The sequence below is a fragment of the Leptopilina heterotoma genome, unplaced genomic scaffold (genome assembly GCF_015476425.1).
Source record: "Leptopilina heterotoma isolate Lh14 unplaced genomic scaffold, ASM1547642v1 Lhet_24, whole genome shotgun sequence".
Lineage (NCBI taxonomy): Eukaryota > Metazoa > Arthropoda > Insecta > Hymenoptera > Figitidae > Leptopilina > Leptopilina heterotoma.
In genome coordinates, this window is record NW_025110956.1 from 3,588,567 (window position 1) to 3,611,702 (window position 23,136).

At 28.3% G+C, this 23,136-nt stretch overlaps 1 protein-coding gene across 7 annotated transcripts in view; it reads right to left on the reverse strand.

Moving 5' to 3' along the window:
- Window positions 1-23,136, reverse strand: part of LOC122502831 (lachesin-like) — a 351,041-nt gene that overhangs the window by 313,693 nt on the left and 14,212 nt on the right. Inside the window, exon 1 of one of the 7 annotated variants that reach the window (XM_043613108.1) lies at window positions 11,652-12,666. The exons of the other annotated variants lie outside the window; for them this stretch is intronic. The gene's annotated coding sequence lies outside the window, so the exon portion shown is untranslated. Of the gene's footprint in view, window positions 1-11,651; window positions 12,667-23,136 lie in introns of those variants that run through there. 7 annotated transcript variants of the gene reach the window in all.

Sequence of the window (23,136 nt, forward strand, 5' to 3'; positions counted from 1 at the left end):
TGTTAAATAAGGGTTTTTGCTCCAAGCACCTATTCACTATTTTTTAATCGGGCGCAAACTTTAATGAATGCCCATTTCGATTATTACGTATTGAATTCCTATTCAATAATTTGAATCGGAATTACAATTTTTTATTGCCAGGTTCACAATATGGTATGAATAGGAAATATGTGATTAACGACCATTTTTCTAAGGTAAAATACAAATGTCAAATTTAGTAGAGATTATCAGATATTATACATATAGGTTTTTCTCAGATAGTTGATTCTTTAGTTTGTCGCTTAGAGTCCTTGGTTAGCGTCCGACAATCCCAGGTTCAATTGCAAGTCCCTTTAAATTTCTTTATACAAATCTTTCACTAAAGCTAAGTTCCAAAATGAAACTATCAAGACATAACTAATAAAAATTGAACTTTAGAAAGATTTCCAAATTCTAATCATACTTTAAATGAAAACATCATACGAAACGTTCCAATACCTTACATAATGTCGGATTAAATATAAGTTCATTTTATTAGAATGCAGAAATTATTTAATAGTATTTTGTTATTATCGATGAATAATAATTGTTGTTAATAAATATCCGACTGTAGAATCATGTAATTTATACTTTAAAATAATACTCTCTTAAGAGATGAGAATTTAAGGGTTCATACCAGTTTACACGCTTGAAAATGAAGCTATTTTCTAGAATTTTTTTTACGATTCCTATGAATTATATTAATCTGCATTTTTTTTAGTTTAATAAATACACTCTTTAACTTTATAAAAAACCTTATTTTATTAAAAAAAATATTATTTGTTTGTTTAAAATTTAACAATAATTTTAGAACTGCTAAAAATACCGATGCCAGCTGCGGGATTGATTTCTCAGGTTAGAAAAATCTAAAACACAAAATTCAAATTGATTTATCTTCACTAGGACTGTGCCTATCGCCCGAACTAGAATTTTTAATTTTTATGCAAAAATAACAAAATGGCGGCAATTTAAATTTTTTTTCTCGAAAATTAAAGTTTTTTTTGGCAGTTTTTCGGTTCAAAAAAATAGTAAAAATTAATATTTTTAAATAATTCTAGTTCCGGCGATACCCACCCATGTGACGAAGATTTTCGTTAAAAAAATTTTGAGAATCGGTCTAGTAGTTTCCGAGAAAAACATCCCGCAGCATGGAAAAATGTGGTTTTGAGAAAAACGCGTTTAAAGTTTGTGTTCTATACTTACATAGCCGTGTACGCTCTCAAATAGCATTGAAAAAAATATATTTTGAGTGGTGGGATCTTTCTAAAAATTTTACACCACATTTTTGACATATTTTACTTTCGAAATGCATAATAAAAAAATTTTTGTTTTTTTGAAGATGACAAAGTGGTATGAACCCTTAAATATTCTAAACCGCATTAATATATATTTATCTTCAATCCTGTACAGAATATTGACTAAATCACTTTTGCATGCAATCTAAAAGAGTAATTGTTTTTTCTTGCATTTGATACTGAATAGGAATTATATTACACAGAGATTTGAATAAAACTTTTATTACATGGAAATTTGAATAAAGCTTTTATTAAAAGGAAACTTAAATAAGATTTATATCCCATGAAACCTTAAATAAGAATTATATTTCATCGAATTTCGGAAAAGAATTATATTATAAAGAATTTTAAATAAAAGTTATATTACATTAGTCTTAATTTATTATATAAACGGCAATGTGTTTATTAACATAGATTATGTTTTAAATAAAAATTAGTTTGACCTCTCTTTCTGTGTAATCTTCCCATTATGATATGGGCAAATATAATTAACCAAGTTACAAAAATATCCAAAAACAATGCTTCAATTAGAAGAAACCAAAAAAATTTCAGAATTTTTATAAAAATAAAAGCTTAATTCCATTTGACAGCATTCCGTCACTCGAACTAGATTGTCTAACACCGTCAGCACACCAAGTGCATACAATTTAAGAAGTTAAATGTTATCTTTGGGGTTGCAGTATGATCCTTAGGCGGATAAAATAATTTGTCTCCAAGATTAGGGCTATAAAAAGTGACCAAAATGCAAACCAAGCATTAAACCAACATTAAAACTAATGTTTTAATGTTGAGAAGTGTGAAGACGGGAGAAAATTTACCAATTTTATTCAACTTTTGTACGGGGTTTCAAAGGTGCATTAAAGAATCCATTAAAGTTGTTACAGATGCTGTCTTGAACGTGGTTGTATAAGTTTGCGATGGTGCTGCGACAAATGTTAGTGCTATCAAAATACTGATAGAAGACACGAAGAAAATTCGTTGATCAGAATATGGCATGAAGAGTAAGTGATTTTATCTAAGAAAGATTTAAAAATTTGTTCTCTTTTAAAATAGATGCAATGGTCAAACGTTTCAAACCAATTTCAAAGTCTGCTCACAGGGTTACTGCAGGTCAGGAAAATGCCAGGGAATTTTATCAGAAGTATTGGGATTAGAATTTCGTTCATAACCGAATTTTAATGATCATTCTGATTTACTTATATTATTTTTATGTAACTTCTTTTAGATGGTACATTCATTGTCAATGAAACTAAGGTTGGTCCTCTTTTTAATCCGGAGTCTCTACTACAACTTTTACGCAATAATCTGCTTAGTAAGAATCTGGAATTAAATTTCCAGAATGGAACGGAAGAGGACCTTCGAACTTTTGCTTCAATGTTGCCATGAATCATGGCAACATTTGATAACTACGTATGAAATCGATCTGTGCAGTAATAATAGGATACAGTCTATGAGACGTTTAACAGATCAGCACGTTAATCAGGAAATAATAAGTAAAATGTAGTGAAACATTGCATTCAGGTATTCAGTGAAACAGTATCTCCTACGATACAGGCTTCAACTGGTGGAGTAGCTTTGAAGACTACCTTAGGCGAACGAAAAACTCCAATTGAAGTAAGAAATACTGCAGGAATATTTAATTTTCTAAACAAACTATCAGACTGATAGTACCTACCATATAAGCTTTTTTCAAGATGCCTGTGGAAAGCTTTTCAGAACGCGATTTGTTGACATGGTTATCGAAAAAACCAGTAATAAAACAACCATCAAGTTGCTCTCTTGACTACCAATAGCGTTAAATGCGTTCTACATGTAGGCAAACGGATGTACCGGAGATTAAACGAATTGAAAAATTTTTTACTTAGATCACCAAACTCAAAAAAATAGAAGTTGCAAAACAAAATACAGCAGGATCGAGCAAAACTAAACCTCATTCTAGAAAGCGCACTCCAAAGCAAAAGAAACCGATTAGATGAGTTGCAGACTTTTATCTCGACATCAAAAGAGCATAATTAATATTAAGACGCATTCACCACTCTTAAATTGAAAATTGCATTAATTTTTGTTGAAACGAATTGAAAATTAAATGCTTTCGACCCACACAGCACCTAAATAAACGTATTTTCAAGAATTTATAAAAACTTCGACAATGGTTGTCCACTGCCGAACTGGTGTTTAAGTGAGCCCGGATTGCAGGGGTGCACAACTTCTTGCAGTGCTACGGGTGATTCTGGAGAGGTTGTATCTGCAGAACATCGTGGAAGGAGAAAAATGAGAAAAGGAAACGCGCCGAGACTTCTCTGAGTGTGATGAATGTCAGAAGCGGAAAGGCAATACAATATACTGCTAAGTGAGACGAAGGCGAAGTATGTCGCGGCCTATGAGTCAGACTATTATTTAGCAGACGTTCTCAGCGATGCAAAGGTTTACCGGAAGGAGCAGATAAAGCGTCACTATAAGCTCAAACTCAAAAGTGTCTTTAGAGATGCTCAGAAACGGAGCAGAGAGGGTGACAGTCCAGAGGAGAACCACTATGCTGATCCAAGTCGGCCAAGGATTAACGTATTCTGACGTTCTGGGTAAACTTCGCAAGGAGGTCAAACACAGATTTCAGCCATAAGCTACTAAGAGGGAGACCTTTTTATTAAAATCGGAGGAGACTTTTACTGCTAAGCAATGGAAAGCATGTGTAATATGCAATCCATAGATCGAAGAGTTACGCTCGAGATCCGCGACCTGGATTGACTTACTCAAGAAGCAGAGGTCCAACAGGTGTTATAGCAGAAGCGCTCGGAAATCCAGAAAACAGGAGGATGAAGGTCTTAGGGCCCCATACGCAGAGGCATGAAGTCTGCGATTGCAGTCACCAACTCAGAAGAAGCGGATAGACTGGAGACATTGAGACAAGCAAAAATTGGTTTTATGTGTCGCCCAATTAAGAAAAGGGTATTGGTCGTCCAGTGTTATCGATGCCTGGGATACAGCCATATTGGAACGAATTGACAGAAGGAGGATCGATCCTTTTACAGTTTTACAGTACATTTACATTTTTTGTGGGTTCAAACTTTTGAAATTTTATGTCCCATCCAAAAGTGATGTACTAGTTCACGAGAGATGCGTGAACTTTTTGTTCCGTGTACCGAATCAAAAATAAATATTGTTTATGTTCTGATTCCTATATTAAAATCAAAATTCCACTCTATTTAGTTTTTATTCCAATATCAGAATCAAAAGTCTTTCCTTTTTAATTATGATATAAATATCTGAATCAAAATAAAAACTTTATATATTAAAATTATGTAATATCGAGGGAAATAATGTTTTATGTATATTAATGTTATGTTGTATACACTACAAATTTGCGCAGTAACGTTTGATGTACATTTTACATTCGCAAAATTTGTTGGGCATATCAAATACATCAGAAGATAATATCGTTTCGAGATTTGATTCAATACCAAATCAGAAGTAGAAATTCAAATCGAATTCTGTTTTCATAAAAAAAACCGAATGTAATTTGAAGTAGACTTTTGCTTCGTAACTGAATCAGAATCAAAAAAGAAAGTGACTTTTGTTTCTATATCAGCAAACCAAACTAAAGTGAAATAGACTTTTGTTTTGTTACCAAATCAAAATCAAAATACATTCCGCAATGAAATATTGCAGTAATGTTACTTGCCAACGTTGCGTCAATATTACCGTGTAATAATGTCGCATTTTGCAAGCTTACTCTGAAACCCAGCAGCAACATTACAGAGCAATGTTGCGGCAATATTACAAGGTAATATTGTGGCAACATTCCCAAGTGACCTTACAACAATATTGCGCGATAACGTTGCCGAAAGGTTGCCGTGTAATGTTAGGGTTTTATCTGGATAACCTATAAGTTTAAAAGTAAAATGTGATTTATTTATTTCCTAATTAATATAAGGAATAAAATAATAAATTTACTTTTGGAATTTGGGGTTTTATAACAAAATGAAATAAAAAGCACAGAAAATGTATTGAATCAAGTATAGTATCGCAGTTTTATTAAATACTTAATAACATTCATTCAATATATTGAATTTGGATCATTTTTAGTTACATTTTATAAATTATAAAATTGTTTTTAGAATAAATTTAACCAATTTTTAATATTTTCTTAAATATTTTCTTTCCCTTGAATGCATTTAATTTATAATATAAACTATGTTAAATTACTAAAACACGTCCGCAGTTTATTTCTGGACAACTTCTTCAGAGAAATTAACGTAAAATGGTAAACATGGTAAACCTGGTCATTTTTTATAGTCTTTGAAAAAGGTTAACTTCCTTGCAGAAGTTGATTACAGCTGATCTGAATAATATGCTTGTAAATACTTACTGACTTGTTAGAATTTGATTATTAATATATCAGATAAACTTTCTGGTATAAGTTAATCCGAATTGACTTGGATATTCATTAGACAATAAATAAATTCCTGGGGTTAAATTGAAGTAAAATTACCAGAAATAATCATTTCCCATAAAAATTGATTTAATTAGATTTGAATGTTAAAAACATAAAAATTAGATTCACGTGGGTCACTTTCAAAGTAGTAATTTTAAATTTTTTTATTGTGTAATATTTGACATAATTAACCTGCAATCTTGCAGCAAACACTCTCGGAAACCATTTTCGGAGGTCACTTACAAAATTTTTCCGGAAACCTTTTCACATGGGAATTCTGATATGAGATCTCATATGGTTTCTTATACTAGATCCTACATGAAACCATATATGGAATCTCATAAGACAAAATCCTATGAGGATTTATATCAGAGACTATATATAGGATCTAATAATTATACCTGTTTTTAAATAGTTTAGTATGATAAGGAAAACATTTTTAAACTAAAAGTTTTATCAGATTTCACATATATCTTTTACATACTTTTGGATGTATACAAAAAATTAAGCAAAATTTTGTTAATTTTTATGTGAATCAATATGGAATTCTATATGGGAATTTTTAGTAGGGCTATCAATAAAGTTAAGAAAACATTGGATTTTTATTCTTTTTATTAAAATATTGTTTTTTTCTCATAAAAAATTTATTATTATTCAAAATTTTCATTTTATAAAGTAGACATAATAGAAAGTACAGTACATATTTTTTCCAAAGCTTTAAAAAAATTCATCTAACTTTAGGGTAAAGGAAGATTTTTTAAAATTTCTGACTATTTATTAACTTTTCGGGGTAAAACCAAAATTTATGAGTTTGAAAATGACAAATATCAAATTATTTCTGATGACGTAAAAGTGAAATTTTAATTAACAAATCCTATATAAATCTCTATTAGCAAAAAAGCAGCACTTGTCAGTAAGAACCTCTGTTAGTGAGAAACCTCTATAAATGAGAAAAATTTCTTGGTCCCTTGGATTCTCACTTATCAAGGTTCGACTGTATATTTGTGATGTCCATGGATATCGTGTAATATCCGTTGCTTTTAAGACTAGAATTTATAAATTTTTTAACGGAAACTTGAGTTTATTATTTTTCACATAGAACACGAAACAAATTGTTCCGTAACAAATAAAATGTTTAATGAATATTTCACCTTAAGTACCTAATGTGTAGAGCATATTTGAAAACACGGAATCGTAACACAAGTCATATTTTGGGACAGTGTCCCAAGTGCGAAATGCCAAGACTGCAAAAACGGCCTATCATTGGTCCAGTAATGTCTGCCGAAAATTGGCAGTAGTTACTGGTCCATTACTGGTGTTCAAAGCGTCCCATTGATGGGCCAATGATGGCACCGATGGTCAGATTTTTAAATTTTTTAAGACTGGGCCGGCTCACGGTCCAATAATGGCACATTCGCGGCAAAGTTGATCAATTTTTAATGGCAAAAGCCAATTGCTAATGATGTGACGATGATCGGCTCATTAATGGCAAACATTTTGTATCTATGATGGCAAATTATAATTGCCAATATTGGGACGTAGCTCGGCCCAATAATGGCACAGTATCGGCCAGTGTAGTGTAGCTTATAAGAACCCTTTTGCTTCCTCGACTTCATCTCAGAGTAGCAGAGTGGTCAGAGTGTTAGGCTGTGGTGCGTCAGGTTCAGGTATCGATCCCCGCGAGCGGTAAGAATTTTTCAAATATTTGTAAGTTTGCGTTTAATTTAGGGAAATAAGCTGTCTAAATATTATAAATTAATTAGTTAATTAAATAAAAAACATATTTTTTTATTTTTTTAACACTGGGGAGTAATGGCAGCCAATAATGGGCCATTAATGTCTGCCGAGATCTGGCTGCCGACGTCCAACCATGGTTAACACCACAAGAGTCGGCGCAAAGTCGGACCAATATTGACTGCCAAGTCTCGATGCCAGCTTTGCAAATACTGGGCCAGTGGTGGGCCACGTTGGTTTTCGCACTTGGGGTACGATGTCGTAAAAGATGAAATATGAAATGTTTTTTACATTAAAAGTATCAGAAATAATTACAATGTCGGTTTCCTTCATATAGAGAATATTTCTGATGTCATTTTGTTATTTATTTAAAAAAATATATTTGTTTCTACATATTTGAAAAACAGTACACATTAACAATAATAAAATATATTAAACAATATTCTTTAATTTGGTTAATGAAATTTTTTATAGCGTAATGTTCATTATGCAAAAATTAAAAATAGCACAAAAGCACTTGTTAAATAATATATTGCTAATATTTTCTATATTTCATTCACCCTATGAAAAAAGTGGTCTATTTCTGCCAAAATTGATATTCGACTTTTTACTGTGGATTCATATAGTGTGGGGTGGTAAAATAAATAATTATTTCCTATTCGAGATTTCTCAGATTGTTTATTATAAATAGTATTAAAGTTGCGGAAAAAGTTTTTCGATGACCGTTCTTTCTCATGAAATTTTAGAAAAAAATTAAAACTTATAGTATGTTATTAAAAGTTATAGAGCTCTAAACTACCTATAAAATGACGAGTCGCAACTTGAAATGGTCCATTTGTTTATTTGAAACTGACTTTAAACTACTAATAATGGCACTTCTTTAATTGTTTAATAACCTATATAAATGTGCCAAAGCTGGATATTATTGGACAAATAGTTTATGAAAAATTTGCTTTTGTTAACCCAAGTAGCACACTTAATATTAATGTAATGTTACATGTATTGATAGTAATATTACATTTAACATTACAACAATATTAAAATGTCCGACTCAAGGTAATGTTACAGTAACATTTCATGGTAATATTACTATATCAAGAAAATAATTTAAATATTCCACAAAATTATTTATAAAGTAATTTTTTGTGAGTAATTCAATGGTTATAAAATGAAATCGGTCAGAAAATCTTTTGACCCTTTTTGAATTTTTATTTTTCTTAAAAATTTGTGGATTTCGAAATCCATGAGTAATTTTGTAGAAAATATGTTTTTGAATCCATAAAAAATTGCCAAATAAAAAAATTGATTTTCACAATTTTAGAAGCATTTTTTAAATCTTTGTTTCTCGGACAAAAATGCTAAAAAATACCATTATTATTCAATTTTTGTTGTATGGAAATTCATTTGTTTATTTTTCTAACTAATTATAGATGATAATTTTTATATAAGAAAAATAAAAAAAAAAATTAGGATAAAATTATGATCTGAAATTAGTTAGAAAAATAAACAAATGAATTTCCATAGAAAAAAAATTGAATAATAATGGTATTTTTTTAGCATTTTCAGCCTAAAAACAAAGATAAGAAGTAACAACTAAAAACAAAGCTTTTAAAAAATGCTTCTAAAATTGTGAAAATCAATTTTTTCATTTGACAATTTTTTATTGATTCAAAAACATATTTTCTACAAAATTACGCATGGATTTCAAAATCCACAAATTTTTAAGAAAAATAAAAATTCATAAAGGGTCAAAATATTTTCTGACCGATTGCATTTTATGACCCTAAAGTGATCCTAACTTGGAAGCATCCGTGGTTCTATCTTGACCCTAAATATAATAACCAATTGTGGACTCAGAACTTTTTTTAATTTTATTTATTTACTAATATTTCAATTTTTATATTAAGCTTTTTTACGCTTTTACAATATTTTATAAATTATTTTTTGATAAAAATTTACTTCTCTCTAAATCTGAAATATTAGTTACTTATTAACTAAGGAAATGCGGATTTGATTACTAAATGGATTATTAGTAACAATTTTAACTAATTTTTAATAAAAAAAAATTTTAATAATTTATTGTTGAAGAGAATAACTTATTTATTTTTGTAATTATTTTTTAAATGATAGAATTATTAATTTTCCATATAATATAATGTTATATTTTTTACTATTTTTAATTTAGTACCTCTTAAATTTTTTTAAATTTTACTTAATTTAGTATTTATATTTAAATTGATAAGCATGAATTAACAGTTTTATAATTTAAAAAATTAATTAAAGATGTTACTAATTTATTTAGTAAACAAATCTGCACTATTTCATTAGTTGAGAACAACTATTTCAGATTTAGAGAGAAGTAAACTTTGTCTCAAAATAATTTAAATTATAAGAAAAAAATTTGCAATTAAATTAAAAATATATTATAATTTTAAAATTGTCTATTCTTGTAGTTACCGGGTATAGGTACTGCCAAGCTAGAACCTCTGTTGGCCCAATATTGATTTTAGTCATACCTTTGCGATTTCTACTCGGACTACCTATACAAAAAAAAGAATTCCACAGCTTCAAAAATAAGTTCTTTTAATTTATTAAATTTTTCCGTAAAACTTGCTGCAAATTTTTTGCAACCTACTTGTGGAAATTTTTAGCAAGTTTCCCGTGCAACTTTAAAAGAAATTTCCTATTTCGCTTTAAGGAAAATTTCCCTGACATTATTTAGAATACTTTTTGTATGGTCAATTTTAAGGAAAGACGTGGAGTAAATTATTCTACAACTTTCGTTTAAATTTTTTAAAAAATTTCCTCTATATTTTTTTCAGAAAATTTACATTGATAACTCCCAGAAAGTTAACATTGGAATATTTAAATCGAAGGACTTATAAAGTTTATAGGAAGTTACCAGGAAGTTAACCGATTTAACTATATTGAACTTAACACCAGTTAACTTCCCGAAAACTTCCCGCAAATTACGGTGCTATCTGGAAAATTAGTAATAAGAACGTGGTAATTGATAATTATGGTTTATGAAAAGTTTTAATACACAAACAACAGAAAGAGACACATTACATTTGCCATACAATAAAACTACTGTGTACAAAATAAACTTTTAGCTTTAATCACTAAAATTTTCTGCAAACATTTTACAAGCTTTATGCAAAATCTCTCGATAAGCTTTCTCTGGGAAATCTTCAGCAATTTTGCACTATAAGTTTACAAAAAATTTCTTATAAAATTTTCTGTTATTTTTTGTGATACTTTCGTTGTTATTTTGGAGAAAAATGTAAAGTTAATTTCTTTTTAATGTTTACAGATATGCTTTTGTATATTTATTCGCATTCTTTCAACAAATTTACATCAATACATTTTAAAAAATTAATTCCGAAAAATTTTGATCGATGAATACTTAGAGGTTCAAGGAATTTATCTGGAAGTTATCAGAGAAAATTTTCTAAATTACAGGTAATTGACATCTTTCAGATAACTTGAATGTAAAAATTGTACTACTGATATTTATTAGTTACTCTTATCGATTATTCAATCTAATGTAATAATCAGTTAATAAATTAATCTAATTTTAGCCAATTATGTTATTGCACCCAAGACTTTGAATTTTTTAAAAAAATCTTAAATATTTTACTAGGTTTACATATTCGATTCGATATTTTGCATTTTTAAAAAATAATATATTTTTAATTTGTAGCTCCACAAATGTTTAATAAGATTCAATCGAATTCTGTCAATTTCAGTATAAACTTTATTTGGCATTATATTTAATCCAAAAGATTTAATTTTTTAATTGGAAGATTTATATTAAATGACTCAAGAAACCCTCAAGCAACAAGTTATAAATAAAAAGCATAAATGTTAAAAAATATTCACCATATGGAATCCAGAATTCTTAATTATTTCTAAAAAAGATTAAATTAAACCGAAGAAACTTTAATGTAACTGCCATATTTCATAAAGTTTTACTTTTGAATTATTTTTGGCTCGAAAACAATTTTTTCACCAGGCTGCGAAAGGGTTGTAAGAACTACTCAAGTATTCATTCATACGTGCAAAAGCATATATGAATACCCATACTTCAACAGATGTGCATTTTAGTTAATCACTTATGCATAATCTAAAAATGTTATATCATCATTTTGGTATTAGAAAAGTATAGTTACTTGATAATTAATCCTATTTGGCGACGTCATTAGTATATCATCTTTCACTTGAAATTATTTTATTTAAGTAAAATTTAAATCCATTTTTCTTTTATCAATTATTCTGTCCTGATTATTTGGAAATTTTAACATCACTTATTTTAGCAAGTCCAATGCAAAAACACTAAAAGCAAATTATCTGGAGTGTGAGATCAACTTGTCCATAAATCCATCACATTGTTTATTGGCAGCATGGCGCGCGCGACCCACGTGCAGACAATCAAGAGCAAGAAAGTTAAGTGTTGGAAACATCATAAGAAATAGTTCGGTCACAAAATTCTGATTAACCTTTCTTTTATCTTGTCAGTCAATTTCTTTTCTCCTCAACATTATAACAGTATCTTTTACATCACAATTGTAAAGAAAAGTTGTAAATTTTTATTAAAAGTACATTATTTAAAAATGTTTTAATGTTTTAATTTATCACATAAGTAGAAAATTATTAAATTTAGAACCTCAATTAAAGATGTCAGTGTTCAAGATTTTTAAGAGTCTGAGGAAAAGTAAATAATTACTTAATGAAGCGAATAGAATCATATTTGGTTGATAAATTATTAGTTATTTTGTCAATCTTCTTTTGTGTCTTGAATTAGTCTTATATTAAATAACTTAAAATGTAGAATCTTGTTTAATGTTTGTACAATGTAGGCATATCATTATTCTTCCTTGGCATTTTTTGTGTTATTTACATAGAGGTATGTAGTATATATACTCTTCCTTTAAAGTCATTACTTTTTTATTTAATGAGAAACATTAACTAACTAATACACTTAAAGTCTCTGAAATACTGGTGTTTCTTAACCTTCATTAGTCATTAAAATGTTCCCAAATAAACCATTTCAGATAAATAAGGCAACTTTAAAAAATAACATTTTGAGTTGAACAAATAACATGATCCTAGTTGACGGTCACGAACACTTAAAAGTCCTGAAATCGACAAAGTGTTCTCATAAAACCGTATAAAGCGCCGGCATTTATAAACACCGGTCGCGATGGACTGACGATAGGAGCAGCGATATCTTCTAGGTTGTTCCACCCCAACGCCACTGGCGTCGCCGCATGAATCTGGACACGCGCGTTACAGTATCGTATGTAGATACCAGGATATATCCACAGAAAAAGATAATAGGAAGAACAACGAATTTGAAGGTTGAAAGCATTATACAAAAACAAGCAGTTATAATGTTTCATTTGTGCGTGATCATTCATTCTTATTCATTATCGGATTGTAAATCATTTTCTTATAATTAACATAGCCAAGATGTTATACTAACAGATTGTCTTGAAATTTGGTATACACATTCCATGTTGACAAATATTTTACACGTATTTTTTATATCAGCATAAATATTTTAGAAATAAAAACTACCTTCGAATTATTTTCGCTGCGTAAGAGTGGAGTTAATTTTAAAAATTTTAACTGTATCCTCACAGCTGCATAAATTATTTTAGAACACTGTTGACCTAACAGCTTGAGGATATTTAGTATATCCAACGGATATCTTAAGAATATCTATTTGTCCTTAAAATTTAAGATAGTGTAATATGCCAAAAATGTCCATAGACATAATAGAAATATCCTGATTTCCAATAACCAAAGGACATCCCTTGGACATCTGTGAAATATCCTAAAATAACCGTTCATTCCTGTTAGGGTGACTTAGAAATATTCTGGAAATCAGGATATCTTAAAGACGCCCGTGCAGAAATGGTATGGTAAAGTTTTAATGGGGACCTCCCCAATTTACTGTATTTAAAAAAGGTCACCAACGAGAGACACTAGTAGGATTTTAGTCACTTTTGTTACGCTCGTGGTTACGCGGTAAAAAGAGGTTGATTGAAAGAAATGAAAATGTATACAAATATCGCTCAATTCTGAATCATTTCAATGCTAGATTATTTAGAATTGAAAACAATTTAATTCGGTTCAATACCATAAAATTTGTAATCCTTTGAATTCCATTTACGACATAAAATATTGCTCACACTTTAATTCACTTTAATAAAAAGGAAATAAAATGCATTAAGGTATTTGTCGCGCGACTGGTCACTCTCAAAAGTTTGTATCCGTTGACTGTACTTATGAAACGATTATGAATGCGAGTTTCCGAAAAACTTTTGCGGACGTACAGTTTGACACACAGATGTTCTCAATGTATATTCATAACCTCTCGCATGAAAAACGATCGTGGCAACGTCGCAAGTTTGGCGTATGGCCGTCTTTAAAATTTCGCGCCAAAAGTAGCAGACAAGCTGTAGTATTTAACAAGCGCTATTGCCACGTTTACGAATTCACCTGTCATTTACAGTAAATGTTAAAATAATTTTTCAAGTTTGATGTTAAATATCTTTTAAACGAGACGGTGAAAAATTTTCATTTTTTTTATAAAAGTTCATTTTGGTTCTATAAATAAAACTTTAGTTTTTCTAAAAAATCTGTCGATTAGTATAAGTGCAAAAATTAAAAATCTGTGGTTTTCATTTGGTTTTCCTATACCGTACATGTTAAAAATCGAAACTTTGATTTCATTTTTTGAGACTTACAGACGGTCAATTTTATTTTAATAGGCCTTATTTTGTAGATAAATATCCAAAGAATAATTATGTGAAATTTAAAAAAATTCTGTCGAAAACGAATTTACGCGACAAATACCTTAAAATGACTGCATATATGGTTAAAATTCACAATGCTTTTAATTCCAAACCATTGCAATTTTTGAAATTTTGTGTAAACATTTTAATCTATTTCAATCAACCTCTTCTTACTAGGTAGGAGATTCTGACTGGAGATTCTAGTTTGCTTTTCTAAAAGTTCTAAAAATTATTTCTTTTATTGGAAATAAAGTTCAAAGTATTTTTCATATCCCAGTAAACGAAAACTAATTGAAATGAATTAAAAAGAATTCACAAAGAGCTTTCGTGAATCCCGCTTTGTGACAAATACGAATTGGAGCCATGATGCAATTTTCCTGAATTCGTGAAACTGTATTGAACTTCCGAACCTTCTATCCGTACCAATTCACTGGACAAGTTTTGAGCCTTTAATTTTTTTCAATTCGTTAGCACGAATTCAATGCATTCCTTGGCCATTTCTTTCGAATGCGAATTCGTTTGGACAAATTGGTACATATTGAATTAAATTCAATTGAATATACAAAGAGCTTGAGTGAATCCCGCTTTGTGACAAATACGAATTGGAGCCTACCAAAAATGTTAATTCGTTTCAATTCATTTGAATTAGTTTTTTTTTACTGGGATGTGCATTAATTTTTAAATTGAAATACTCAATAGTTTTCTCAGAAAAAATTCCAGAAAAACTGGCTAAAGGAGGAGGGTCGATAAGGCCTGTTTTCGGCCACCTTGAAATTTTCATTTAAATGCTTGAAAAAAATTTCCACTAAAGAAAAATGATAATTTTGATGATTGAAGGTTAAAAGAGGGTGTTTGGAGCATATTAACCCCTAAATAATAAGGGTTTTGTATAAAAAATGGGTCAAAATTAAGGACAAAAGAATTTCAAATTTTGAATTAATTGGCTTGAAAATCATTATTCGGAGATTTTTGGAGTCGCTGATTACAAATCTGATGTTAGTTTTCCAAAATTCAAAATGGCGGACGACTTTTTAAAAAATTAATTAATTGCCTTGAAAATCGTTACTCGGGGGTTTTTGGGTTCGCTGTTTACGAATCTGATGTCAGTTTTTCAAAATTCAAAAGGGCAGATCCAAAATGTTGGACAAAATTTAAAAATCACTTAAATTCATTCGAAACTTGATACTTCTCCTTTTTTGGTAAATACCATACAACAAAATGTAAAATAAAACACTCAGATATTACTAAAATCTGGATTTACTAAAAATTAATAACTTTTCTTTAAAGTACAAACTACAAAGTAATTTTTTAAGGACGAAATATTAGGTCTTCTTAGTTAATAATTTTGAACCAACATCATTTTTTTAAAAAATTACATATATTAACCTGATAAAAATAGTAGATAAAAATAGTATTTTTTTATTTTTCGCTATCGTAATACCTTTAAAATTTTTCCTGCAAAGTATTATAATTTTTAAAATTAGTCGGCAACGACTTTAGTCAAAATATAATAAAATTACTCATTAACCTTTTATCAAGTAAACCAGCTTATTTCAACTCTGAAGTTCTGGAATTATATGTATATCAAAATCAAGGAGAAAGTAAAAAATGTAATTTCATATAATTTCATTTTTTTAAAGCCCAGTAAAAGGAAGAAATATAAATCAACCTGTTTGGATACTTTAATAAGCCGTCTGCCTATTGTCAAAGCGACATTTCAACAATACCATATATTATGCCTATTCATGCAGAACGTTTTTATGAGGCAAAAAATGAGAAAGACAACTTAACGATCTTAAGAATCTAAAGAAATTGATAATTATGTAAGCTTATCAGGAAATATAGTTAAAAATGAGAAGTAACTTTTCTGAAGTGTTGAATAATCCATATTTTATTAAGAAATTTTATCAAATGCCATTTTTCATACTATACCACTCAAGTTAATTTTATAGTCGAAAAATTATAATTAATTATTAATGTAAACATGTTTTTACTTCCTGCTAAGGAAGCTTTGCATTTGTGATGATATTCGATTTTCTAAAAATAAGTTATTTGAATTCATTTTAATATATAAAGTACAATACATTTAATGTTTTAAATATATGTCTGGAAAGATATATAATAGGTATGTATGTCACACATCCTTATAAATATTATCTCATCAAAAGGTTTTAACGAATTCTTTTGTAGGTTTATAATAGTCACAAATGTTGAAAATCAAAGTTGTAGTATTTTTCCGTTTCCTAAATGTTTCCAATATTGTAGAAATATTATTATATATATTAATCTAATTATATTTAATCATTCATAAAATGAAAATGTAGCAAAATTATCAAAGAGAAGGAGAAATTATGCGAAATTTTTTCTTTTTTTTCTTAAAAAAAATTAGAATTTTCCAATAAACATTAGACAAATCAAAATCATGCACATTTTTTCATTTTTTATTCTATATGAAAAACTTTGTTTAACAGATCGAAATTATGCAGGATTTTTCTAATTACTTATAAAAATTGATTTCTTTGGATTAACTTTATGCAAATTCTAATTTAGATACAAAATTGAATTCCTGAGAAATTTATATTATTTATGAAAAGAATTGATTTCTTACGAAGAATTTTACAACAATTTTTTTAAATAATTGAATTCTGTATGGAAATTTTATGAAAATAATTGATATTGAAAATCAATGAATTGCGAAAAGTTTTTAAAAATAATTTTTACAAAAAATTCTATTAAAATTTTTGAGAATAATTGAATGTCTGTGTGGTATTTGGGCAGTTCCATAGGAAAAGCAAATGGTGGATCACTAATTTTTTTTAAACTCTGTAATTTTGTAGTACTTGGAGTACTAAATAACTGTACCAAACAGTTTTGCAAAAACAAAATTTTTTTGCAAGATATTTACATTTGAAAATTCTGAATTTGAAAAAAAAGACTTTTTTCGAGAATTTTTGTTTCGAAAACTATTGATTCCACAAGAAAAAGTCATTTATTCAAAATTATAGAGAAAATGTTATTTTTTTATAATATTAAGAAAAAGTTTAAAAAAAATTAATTTGTCAATAATTTATTTAAACAATAATTTTTTATTGTTAAAAAACATGCTAAGAACATTATGGAATTTCCTAGAAAAATTAGTTTCTCAAAATTTAAACCTTCCTTAATAAGTGGTTAAATCTTTAAAGAAGTGCTTTTTGATGTTTTTGAGAAAAAATTTTTTGAAATTTACGCTACGAGTTTTTGTGTATTACGCTAACTAAGCACTCTAAGCAGCGCCTATAACAGTGTATTTTAAAAGACGATATGACCTTTAGTCCTTTACTGCTCGCCCCTAATACATTTATTAATTATAGACGTATATACTATTATTATAAACAGTTTAACAATATATTTTTAACTTTTTTATAAACATTATTTTCATTTTTTAACCCATTAATGCCCATGGGTACAGGAACGCAGATATAAAAAAAGTAACTATTGGAATCCTGGCATGGGGTATAATGATAATTTTTGACGTTGAATGTTAAAAAAATTTTTTTTTAACAATTTGTTATAAACAAATGAAGAAAAATTGATTTTCATAAAAAAAAACTTATAGCGCTATTCGATTCTACGCGAAAAACCACTACAAAAATATAATATTATATTACATAATTTTTTAAAAAAGACCTATTATTGTAAAAATGTTATAAACAATTAGCATACATTTATACTGTATGAGGTATAAGGATAATTTTTGAAGTTAAAAATTTTTTTAAACAAAATCAGTTTAATTAGGAGGTTAAGAATTTTATTTAAATTTTAAAAAATAATTGAATTTCTGAGAAGAATTATATTACTTATGAAAATAATTGAATTATTGCGATGTTATTAAAATGTTTAAAAGGAATTGGATTTCTCTGAAAAAATTTGTTATTTTTGAAAATAATTGAATTCTTCATAAGAATTTTATAAACATTGTTTTAAATAATAAATTTTTTCGAAATATAATAAATATTACGAAAATTTTATTTTAAATAATTGAATTTATCGATTAATTAATTTAAAATAGTATTAAAAATAATTGAAATTCTTCAATGAGTTTTATTATTTATGAAAATAATTGAATTCTTGCTTAGAATTTTATCAAAATTTTTTTTAAAAAATTGAATTTCCGTGAAAAATGTTATTTAGTAAAAGAAATTGAATTATTATGAAGAATTGTATAAAAATGTTGTTAGATAATTGATTTTTTCGAAATTTTTTTGAAAATGTTATTCTAAATTAATTTAATTTCTGAGAAAAATTTTATTATTTATGAAAATAATTGAATTTTGTATGAATTTTATCAATTCTTTTTTTAAATACTTGAATCCTTTTACGAAATTTGATGAAAATACTAGATATTGAAATTAATTGAATTTCGAATATTTTTTGAAAATAATTGAATCGTTTTAAAGAATTTGATTTTAACTTTTGAGATTAGTTTTTTGATTTCTATTATTAGCGAATTTAAAGTAGTCCAAATTGTAATAAAAACCAGTAGTAGCTTTTAGTGGCATAACGTAAAAAAAGTAATAAATAGTAGGTTTTAGGAGATTCTAACAAATGACATTTTGGATTTATTCATGCACCTCGAAAAAAATTCGATTTGTAAATCATATTTTTGTACACAATTTTTAGTATATTTTATAATGATCAGCTGGTATTTCAATTCAAACATATTTTTAATGTCCGAACTTACCTTAAAACATTCCCGTTTGCCGATTTCCTCGTTTTTTTTGGTCGGAACTTTCCGGCTTCCAGCTCAACGTGTTATATGATATTCATTGAAACTTTCAGCAATATTGACAACTAACTAAAATATCGCGTGATATAAAGCGCGCGTGAAGTTTTTGTTTTATTATCAATAGATATTAAACAATAATATCTACTAACCTGTGTAGAAATAGGCCGAGTTTGCCCTTAAAGAATTTGGTTTTCGATCGGGGCTATGGCTAGGCTCATCATTAACCTTCCTTAATGTCAAAACAAATGAAAAAATAAATGAAAATGTTTATTTGACGTTTACAGATATTACTTTTCTACATTAAATAATTTTTTATTTTTTAATTACAATCTGTTAGATATTTAAGCAAACGATTATTAATTGTTAATAAAAATATTTAAAAGCAAAATATTCAAGAAAAAAATTCAAAGTACAAAAAGTTAGGCTTTTGAGAATTTACCCAAATCTATATGTATTAAATCAGTAATTTTATTTTTCAAATAAAATCTAAATTTACAAAACTCAAGTACTGTAGTGAAAAATGTCCCGAAGTCGACACTGTTGACAAAAAATACACTCGAGTCTTCCTCAGTCATGACATGACGTGCGTAGGGGAGAGTCTCCAGTTGTGAGACGGGTTTCATTTTTGACCCGTAAATTGTAAACAGGTAAACGAAATTGTAAATAAAATACACCGTTCGAAAGGTAACAGAAATACGCAACTTTTATTAAAAGAAAGTATAGTGTTTCGATGAACTCAAAAAATTTTACAATACATTTTCCAAGCACATCGCTTTTTTCAAAAAAAAAAAATGTCTCCAGTTGTGAGACACTCATTAAAAATTGCTAAAATTTAATAAGTTTGACATAAAACGTTATGTTTAGTATAAATAATCAAATATATTAATAATATATATTATTATATACTAAATAATAATATTTATTCGCCAAAATATGACTATCAAATAAACACAATTTAATAGCTTTAACAAGAGCATTAAAATTGATTTCTTCTGAATCAATTGACTTTTTTCCACTTGACATGCCCAAAAATACTAGAAAAAAAATCAAAACAACATTTAAATAGTATGCCTGCAAAGTCGTATTTTTTATGCTGCCCAGATGGGTGTTGACACCGTCTCACAACTGGTGATATGCTGTGTCTCACACCCAGAAATTGGCGCTATTTTGAAAAAGGAAAATTAAATTATTTTCAACCGTAGATTGGAACAATGCAATATTGCATCACAAAATATAAGGAAAACACTAAAAGAAAATGCATTACATTTACCTTTTCCAATTAATTAACTTGGAAAAAAAGTACTTTTCATTTATTGAAAAAACGCTTTTTAGTCGATTATCACACACAGTGTTGGTATTTAACAAAAACAGTTTATATATCCGCTTCGGCGTACATGAAAAAGTTGGCTCATGTAAAAAGAAATGTTTTTATATAAACCAATCGGATTTTTAATATTGCATGTTAAAAAAAATTGACTGTCTCACAACTGGAGGTGTCTCACAACTGGAGACTCTCCCCTATTAATTAAATCATTTCGCGATGGGACATCTTGTCAGATATTGACAATGCCAGTATCAGTATCTGACAAGTTGCCACATCGCGAAATGATTACATTAATATGAACGTCATGATTCAGGAAGACTTGGGGGCCAACTTAAAAACACTTTGCCCTAATATTACACATGAAAATATTTTATTCCTCCATGAAAATAATAAAAATCTATCAAAAAGAGAAAAATTTCCATTTCCTATAAAATCTTTTGTTGATTATTAGTTTAAATAGAAATTTTTTTAACCAATGCATCTCGTAACTTTTTTGCATTGTTTGTTGTGTAAATAATTTAAATAATATACTATTATATTTAGGTTGAAAGTTAAAGTAATATTTTGGATTGATGATTAAGATTCTAAAAAATTTACCTCAAAACGACGACTTTTAAACTTTCTGAATCGAAAAATTTATCCCGGAACTCTATTACACCCTGAACAGCATAATATCAGAAAAATCAATTGTCCTCTATTCCGAGTGAGAATGAAGCAATAGAAAAGAATTAAGACTTTCTATTTTCTTAAATGAGTAAAGTTTAACGATTTTCGACTTTCCACAAAAAATATAAAATGTTACTCCTATTGAAACGACAACATACAATTCTTCGGAGCGAATTGAAAAAATAAGAATTATCTATCCTTATTAATAAAATCAGACTTTTATCTGTACATTGCATAGAATTCAAAATTTCTATTATATTCCTTCTTTTTACACTCTAACGAATGCGAAAATACTATTAAGAAAATTATGTGTGTATGTGTATATGTGTGTATGTATGTCCGCAAATTTTCGACCGCGTATCACGGAAAAACGGTTCGATCGTTTGAAGTGAAACTTGGCAGTCTTTTAGGTATTAGCCTAACTTAAAATCCTAGCGATAGTAGATTAAAAAATATTAATATGGACGAAAGTTATGCCATTTTTTCAAAAATTCGAAAATTCGAAATTTTTAGTTTTTTCATATACTTTAGTGAATTGTACTTAAACTTGGTACAGGGTTAATTTTAGTGTTTCTTATTAAGATTTAATCGTCAAAATAATAAAATTTTGAATAACAAATAAAAAATGTTAGATTTAAATATTGAAAAATTAAAAAATTAAAAGTTTAAAAATTGAAATTTTTTTGTAATTAATTTTTATACGGCTGTATTTCTTAGGTCAACAATAAAAATTTGTTGTTGAAATCATAAGTTTACTTTCTTAAAAGAATTCTATTAGGTCAGAATATTAACAATATCCATATAATTAATATGAGACTTTTGTCAGTATATTGCACAGAATTCAAAATTGCTATTATATTATATTAATTAATGATCAAAAAATGAAAAACTCAAATTTCATTCTGATGACTAAATTCTAATAAAAAATACTAAAATTAACCCTGTATCAAATTTAAGTAAAATTGATGACAATAATTATTTCAAAACATTAAATTTGAATTTTAAAAATTTTGAAAATATATAGCACTAGCCTAGTGGGCACAGGGACGTCTTAAAAACGTCCCTTTTTGTCCGCGGACGATTCGGGGACAATGATGGCAATGTCTCTGAGTCATCAAAAAGACAACTAAAAGACGTTCTATGTCTGGTCCAAAAGACGTCCAAAAGACATAAGAAAGGACGTCTAAAGTACGTCTAAAAGACGTCTTTTGGACGTCTAAAAGACATAAAAGGGACGTCTAAAAGACGTCTTTTGGACGTCCTTTTTACATTCCTTCAGATCTTAAATAAACATTTCTTTTATAACATTTTCTAAGTTGAAATTCAGTAACATTGTATTAACTTTATTTTAAGTTTAATTTTATTTTTTCTAAAATGTGGAGAAATAAGGAAAAAATTCCTACGAAGCTGGGATCGAACTCGGATACCTTGGACTTGAAACACCCCAGGAGGAAAAGTCGGACGAATGTCGGATTATACAACCGCCTGGGATCCGCGCCCGTACGGACCGCCAGCACCGATGGTCTGTACCGATTCGGATCCTAAAATGCAACCGGCGCGGAACAGATTATGCTCCGACTGTCGGAACCGTCTTCCCACTATTGTCAGTACTGGCGCGGTACTGGATTTGTTCCGCCTGCAGATTTCATTCTTCTACGCGCGTCGGAAGAATGACGGATATGTTGAGTCTGTACTGGCTCGGTGCTGGGGCGGATCCGACTGCGGATCTCGTCATTTATTGTTATAGTTTACATTATCAGCATAATCATAAATTTATTTTATTATTATAATTAATTATTACAATAACTAATTGCATTTATTATAATATTATTATTAGTTAACCAATAAATAAATTAATAGTATTCATGCAAAGGAAGAATATAAGAAACTTAATTTTTTCATTATATATATAAAAATCCAACTTTATTAATGTGCAATTAAATAAATAATTTTTAATAAATAATATATTAATTTGAAAGAAGTAAAATATATTTAACTTGAAAGAAAATGTGATCAATATATTATAATGCCTACAATAAATAACACATTAAATAAATATATAAAAAACAGATTATTAATTAATTTATTTATTGTTA